This window comes from Herpailurus yagouaroundi, unplaced genomic scaffold (genome assembly GCF_014898765.1).
Source record: "Herpailurus yagouaroundi ecotype Mexico unplaced genomic scaffold, PumYag 199, whole genome shotgun sequence".
NCBI lineage: Eukaryota > Metazoa > Chordata > Mammalia > Carnivora > Felidae > Herpailurus > Herpailurus yagouaroundi.
Window position 1 is genome coordinate 11,459,366 of NW_024412430.1, and position 7,491 is coordinate 11,466,856.

Genomic DNA, 7,491 nt, shown 5'->3' on the forward strand with positions numbered 1-7,491 from the left:
CTTTTTTTTTTTTTTTAATGTTTATTTTTGAGAGAGACGGAGCGCGAGCAGGAGACAGGCAGAGAGAGCTGGAGACAGAATCCCAAGCAGGCTCCAGGCTCCGAGCTGTCAGCACAGAACCCAATGTGGGGCTCGAACTCACGAGCTGTGAGATCATTACCTGAGCTGAAGTTGGATGCTTAACCCACTGAGCCACCCCGGTGCCCTTTCTCTTGTCTTTTTGATGATGGCTGTTCTAACAGTGTGAGGTGATGATACCTCACTGTGGTTTTAGATTTACATTTTCCTGATGATAAGTGAGGTTGAATTTTTTTTTTTTTTTTTTTTTTTTTTGGTACCTGTTGGCCATTTGCTTATCTTCTTTGGAAAAATGTCTCATTAGAAAGACAGATACCATATGGTTTCACTCTTATGTGGATCCTGAGAAACTCAACAGGAACCCATGGGGGAGGGGAAGGAAAAAAAAAAAAAAATGAGGTTAGAGTGGGAGAGAGCCAAAGCATAAGAGACTGTTGAGAACTGAGAGCAAACTGAGGGTTGATGGGGGGTGGGAGGGAGGAGAGGGTGGGTGATGGGTATTGAGGAGGGCACCTTTTGGGATGAGCACTGGGTGTTGTATGGAAACCAATTTGACAATAAATTTCATATATAAATAAAAAAAAATTCTTTATCAGAAATTGAACACTTCAGTATGTAATGAAAAAGAGCAAGTTTCAATGGAGGCAATAAAGGGTACATTGAATAACTGGAAAAAAAAAAAAAAGAAAAATGTCTCATTAGGTCCTTTGCTCTTTTTGAATTGGGTTATTTGTTTATTTTGCTATTGAGTTTTATGAGTTTCTTGTGTATCTTCGTTATTAAACCTTCATCAGATATATGGTTTGCAAATATTTCCTTCTATTCTATAAGTTTCCTTTTCATTTTGTTGATGGTTTCCTTTGTTGTGCAAAAGTTTTTTTATTTTGATGTAGTCCCGCTTGTTTATTTTTGCTTTTGTTGCCTTTTCTTTTCATGCCAAATCCAAAAAGGTATTGCCAAGACTGATATCAAGGAGCTAACCCCTGTGTTTTCTTCTGGGAGTTTTATAGTTTCAGGTCTTAGGTTCAAGCTTTTAATCCATTTCGAGTTGATTTTTAAGTTTGGTACAAAAAGGGGCCCAGTTTCACTCTTTTGTATGTGGCTGTCTAGTTTTCCCGACATTTATTAAGATATATTCGTTTCCTAATTGTATATTCTTAGCTCCTTCACTGAAGATTAATTGGCCATATGTGTGTGAGTTTATTTCTGGGCTCTCAAGTCCATCCATTCACCTATGTGTTTGCTTTATGCCAATAATATACCACTTTAAAAAAAAATTTTTTTTCGTTTATTTATTTTTGACAGAGACAGAGCACGAACAGGGCAGAGGCACAGAGACAGACACAGAACCTGAAACGGGCTCCAGGCTCTGAGCTGCCAGCACAGAGCCCGATGCGGGGCTCGAACTCACAAACTGTGAGTTTATGACCTGAGCCGAAGCTGGACTCTTAACCGACCGAACCACCCAGGTGCCCCATCGTTTTGATTACTATAACTTTAGAGTAGAGTTTGAAATGATTAAGTGTGATGCCTCCTGCTTTGTTCTTCTTTCTTAAGATTGCTTTGGCTATTCAGGGCCTTTTGTGGCTCCATACAGAACTTACAATTATTTGTTCTATTTCCATGAAAGACGCCACTGGAATTTTGGCAGGGATTTCACTGAATCTGCAGATCATCTTGTGTAGTTTGGACTTTTTAACAATATCAGTTCTTTTCATCCATGAACACAGAATAGTTTTATGTTTATTTGTATCTTCTTTAATTTCTTTCATCAATGTCTTCTGGTTTTCAGTGTACAGATCTTTCATTTTGTTGGTTAAATTCATTCCTAAGTATTTAATCCTTCTGATGTTGTAAGTGGGATTGCTTCCTTAATTTGTCTTTCAGATCATTCACTGTTGCTGTATGAAAACACAACTGATTCTTGTGTATTGACTTTGTGTCATGCATCTTTACGGAAACTATTTAAAACTGCAAACTTTTTTTGTTGGAATCTTTAAGGTTTTCTGTATAGTCATGTCATTTGCAAATAGTGACAGTCTTACCTCTTCCTTTCCTTTGTTTCTTTTTCTCGCTTACTTGCTTTGGCTACGACTTCTAATAGTGTGTTGAATAAAAATGGTGAGAGTGGCATCATTGTCTGATTCCTGATCTTACAGGAAAATCTCTCAGCGTTTCACTTTTGAGTATGATGTTAGCTGTGGGCATGCCATATATGACCTTTATTATGGTGACATATGTTCCTTTTCTACCCAGTTTTTTTCTTTTTCTTCCTTTTTCCTTCCTTTGTTCCTTCCTTCCCTCTTCCCTCCCTTCCTTCCTTCCTTCCTTCCTTCCTTCCTTCCTTCCTTCCTTCCTTTCATCTATCTATCTATCTATCTATCTATCTATTCTTGGGAGAGAGAGCATGAGCAGAGGAGGCGTAGAGAGAGAGAGAAAGAGAGAGAATTCTAAGCAGGCCCTGCACTGTCAGCGCAGAGCCTGACATGGGGCTCGAACCCACGAACCTCGAGATTACAACCCGAGCTGAAATCAAGAGTCAGTTGCTTAACCGACTGAAGCACCCAGGCACCCCTCCTTCTCTACCCAGTTTCTTGGGAGTTAAAACAGTCTACATCTTAATGAATATATCCAGAAAAGATGGACTGTGTGAACTCACATTCTGTTAGCAGACATCAGAATATAATGACCTCAGTTTTATATATTCCAAAGGGGCCATTAATTGGGATCTTTAGGATATTATGGATAATGGGTCAAACTGAGGATTTGAAAGCACTTCTTACTGTTGTAAGATGTCTAACAGTAATGTGATGTAATGTCTAACAATAGCTGTACGTAGAAAGATAGTCACGAAGTCATAGTTTTCAACGAGAGGAAAAATTCATGCAAGTCATACCAGCGGCCCTCCTTCCCCTTCTGGTATGTGACTATTTTCATTTACAGAAGATAAATCCATGCCAAGAATTCAACTGGACATGACCTAAAATTATTTTAATCTCGGTGTATACCTTGGAGCAGTGAAGCCAGGTTTCCTCGGCAAGCTTGCACGGCCAGTCCACACAAACTTCACATTTAGGAATGTGGGTCCTTCTTTAGATGTAGCAATGGAGCTTAGTAGCATATGATGGCAGGCAGAGGTTAAGAAACATATTGTAAACTTATGACTTAATACAATCTATTAAAGTTGGCCAAATTGTTTTTAGAAACTATGCAGAAGATGGAGTAAAATATAAGTGTTGTAGGGGCGCCTGGGCAGCTCAGTTGGTCAACTCTTGACTTCGGCTCAGGTCATGATCTCACAGTTTCGTGAGTTCAAGCCCTGCATCGGGCTCTTTGCTGACAGCAAGGAGCTTGCTTGAGATTCTCCCTCTCTCTCTTGGCCCCTCCCCTGCTCACACTCTGTCTTTCTCAAAAATAAATAATAAACTTAAAAATATACACTTAAGCATTGTAAGGAGGCAGGAAGAATTGTTCCAGGAAATCAGAATCTATCACCAAAGTAACCAAAATGAGCATTTTGACTAAGTCTGAGGCTGAGTAGAGGATGTCATAGATAATACTTTGGGGGAAACTCCCAAATTTGAATATGAAATCATGCTGGGCATGTGATAGTGTCTGTTATGTATTAAGTGCTTCGCATGTGGGCCCAGGTGCCACAGGTTAGACATCCCCATTTTACAGGTAAGAAATGTGAGGCTGATGTCAACAAGTAAGTCAGTAGCAGAGTTTGGGTAAATTTTTTTAATTTTAATAAAAAAAAATTTCAAGTTCTCTTTTACATACCCCAGTGTTTCTCTGTATCCTCAAAGCAGAGGAAAATAAGTCATTCTGGGTAGTTACGTTTTCAAGTGGCCAAGGGTCTATCCACTCTATATACTGATTTTTGTACATTGAAGCTAATCATAATAGAAAACTTTCTAAAATTATATCGCATATTTTCTTGCCTCCTTTAACATGTAATACTGAACACTTACAACTTTTCCCTGAAAACTCATCCTTAATGTGGGTGATCCCATAAACGTGATAGTGTTCCTGGGTCTGAGGTATGGGAGGCTCCTGGCCTCACACTGTGGTGCTTTTCCAGTTTGCTGCTCAGAGAATGTTTTTATTCCTCCCTTGTGGCTGTTCTTGGGGCTGTAGTTCTTCCACACCTTAGATAGGAATCTCCCAGGGCCTTAGAACCTAAATAATTAAAACAGTCAGCATTGTATGTAAAGTAAAAGTAAATAGGCCTGAAGAGCTAGCCCACAAGGAAAGTATTAGGAGCACAGATCCCCTGGGGCGCGTGGGTGGCTAACTCCGTCTGTGTGACTCTTGATTTTGGCTCAGGTCACCATCTCATGGTTCCTGATTCATGGGATTGAGGCCCACGTTGGGCTCCAGTCTGACAGTGCAGAGCTTGCTTGGATTCTCTCTCTCTGCCCCTTCCCCGCTCCCTATCTCAAAAAAAAAAAAAAAAAAAGAAAGGCACAGATCCCCTAACTTACATTCTTTGGTTATAGCACCCTGATTGAATATATAAATATAAATATAAATATAAATATAAATATAAATATAAATATAAATATATATATATATTTTTAACGTTTACTTATTTTTGAGACAGAGAGAGACAGAGCATGAATGGGGTAGGGTCAGAGAGAGAGGGAGACACAGAATCCGAAACAGGCTCCAGGCTGTGAGCTGTCAGCACAGAGCCCTGCGTCGGGCTCGAACTCACGAACGGCGAGATCATGACCTGAGCCGAAGTCGGACGCTTAACTGACTGAGCCACCCACGCGCCCCTTAAATATATTTTTTTATGTTGTGTCTCAGATAGGGGAGTGCATCACTTAACTGAATTTCAAGTAAGCAAGATAGTGAAACTTCCGTGAAAAGCAAGATATAGACACACACACACACACACACACAATTTTATTTTTTTTTCTCACTGGTACTGACCTATGACACTTAAACTAAAAAATAAAATTATTTTGAAGAAAGGAAATTTTTAAATATCCATTTAGCATTTGTTTATATCGTTCTATTGTTAAGACTTGTTTTTTGGGGGCGCCTGGGTGGCTTAGTCGGTTAAGTGTTCCACTGGTGGTTTGGGCTCAGGTCACGATCTCACAGTTTGTGAGTTTAAGCCCCCATCTGGCTCTGTGCTGGCAACATGGAGCCTGCTTGGGATTCTCTCTCTGTCCCTCTCTCTCTGCCCCTCCCCTGTGCTCTTTGTCTGTCAAAAATAAATAAAAACGTAAAAAAAAAAAGTTCTTTTCATGATCTCACAGTTCCTGAGCCTAAGCCCCTGAGCTGGGCTCTTTGCTGCCAGCACAGAGCCTGCTTGGGATTCTCCCTCTCCCTCTTTCTTTGCCCCTCCCCTGTTCATGATCTCTCTCTCCCTCTCTCAAAATAAATAAACTTAAAAAGTAACCAAACAGGTTACTTTGGGTGATTTTTTATATTCCTGAGCTTTGTTTTTTTCATGTGTAACATGCAGATCAGTAAAGATTAAAATAAGGTCCTATGGTGTGGCAGGCGTCTTGTCCATTTGGGCTGCTATAAGAATACCATAGCCTTGGGTAACTTATAAACAACCGAAATTTATTTCCCACAGTTCTAGATGTTGGGAAGTCCAAGATCAAGGCCCAGCATATTCAGTATCTGGTGAAGTTCTGCTCCCCGGGTCATAGATGACTGTCCTCTCACTGAGTCCTCACATGGTGGGAGGGGTGAGGGGCTCCCTGGGGTTTCTTTTATAAGGGCACAAATTCCATTCAAGAGGCTCTGTCCTTATGACCTAATCACCTCCCAAAGGCCCCTACCTCCTAATGCCATCACACTGGGGGTTAGGATTCAACGCAGGAATTTCAGGGGAATAGACATTCAGTCTACAGCACAAGTTGCCAACGGCAAGGACACGATCAGATGGGTATTATATGAACTTGAATTCAACTGAAGTTCAAGTAGAGCAAACCAATAACCATAGTTACTCTACAGCTTAAAAAAAAAATCATTCATTGTCATCTCCTTGTCTACCAGAAGGAAATAAAACCAGCCTGTTAAGTTGGCCTGACAGGACCACTGCATGTCTGGATTGGGAATTGACTATATTCTTTCTTCCTTCTCTTTTTCTTTCTTTCTTTCCTTCTTTCTCTTTTTTTTATGTGTATTTATTTTTGAGAGAGTGAGAGACAAGTGTGTGAGCAGGGGAGGGGCAGAGAGAGAGGGAGTCACAGAATCCGGATCAGGCTCCAGGCTCCAAGTTGTCAGCACAGAGCCCGACCAGGACTGGAACTCACGAACTGGGAGATCATGACCTGAGCTGAAGTGGACGTTTAACTGACTGAGCCACCCAGGGAATTGACTATATGGCTATATTCTATGCGGGTCTACCCTCTCATTTAACATGAGGGGAAACCGAGGTCCAGGGAGCTTGTGAAACCCACCCAGAGATAGACAACCATGATGCCACAGGTTTGCACATACTTGTCATTGAGAAACCTTTCTTTCCCAAGAAGAGGGTGACCTGAGCCAAGGGAAGGACAGGGGCTCCTTACATTAACATGAACATCTTTTTATTTATGTGGTTGTTCATAATTTACAAAGCACCTCCTCACCCCCGTGACCTAGCTTATTATACTACTGGCCTAGCTTATAATACTACACCCATGAGCTTATGAAGATGGTTCTTTTTCCCCTCTTGTCTTTGGGAGATTCTTTGCATTCTCAGACCTGTGCTATAGCAGCTGATTCTAGAAGTACCTTTAACTTAAACACACACACACACACACGCACAGGGGCGCCTGGGTGGCTCAGTCAACTAAAGCATCCAACTTTGGCTCAGGTAATGATCTCACAGTTGGTAAGTTCGAGCCCCACGTTGGGTTCTCTGCTGTCACCATGGAGCCCACTTCAGATCCTCTGTCCCTGTCTCTTTCTGCTCCTCCCCTGCTCATGCTCTCTCAAAAATAAAATAAACATTTAAAAAATATACAAACACACACACAATTAATGAAATGTGTGCATATGGATGTATATGTGTGTCTCTGTGGAAGAAAAGGCATCACATCACCCTGAGTTTCTAGCAGTCCACACCTTGGCAGACACAAAGTGCAAAGAGAGAATGACCTTTGGTTTGAGAATTCCTGAATGTCAACGACACTTTCATTCGAAAGGGCTGAGAAGTGTTTACAATTTCTTTTTTTTTTTTAATTTTTTTTTTTTTTAACATTTATTTATTTTTGAGATACAGAGCAAGAGGGAGGAGGGGCAGAGAGAGAGGGAGACACGGAATCTGAAGCAGGCTGCAGGCTCTGAGCTGGGGCTCGAACTCACAGACTGTGAGATCATGACCTGAGCTGAAGTCAGTTACTTAATCGACTGAGCCGCCCAGGCGCCCCTGTTTACAATTTCAAGAGGCGTGGCAGG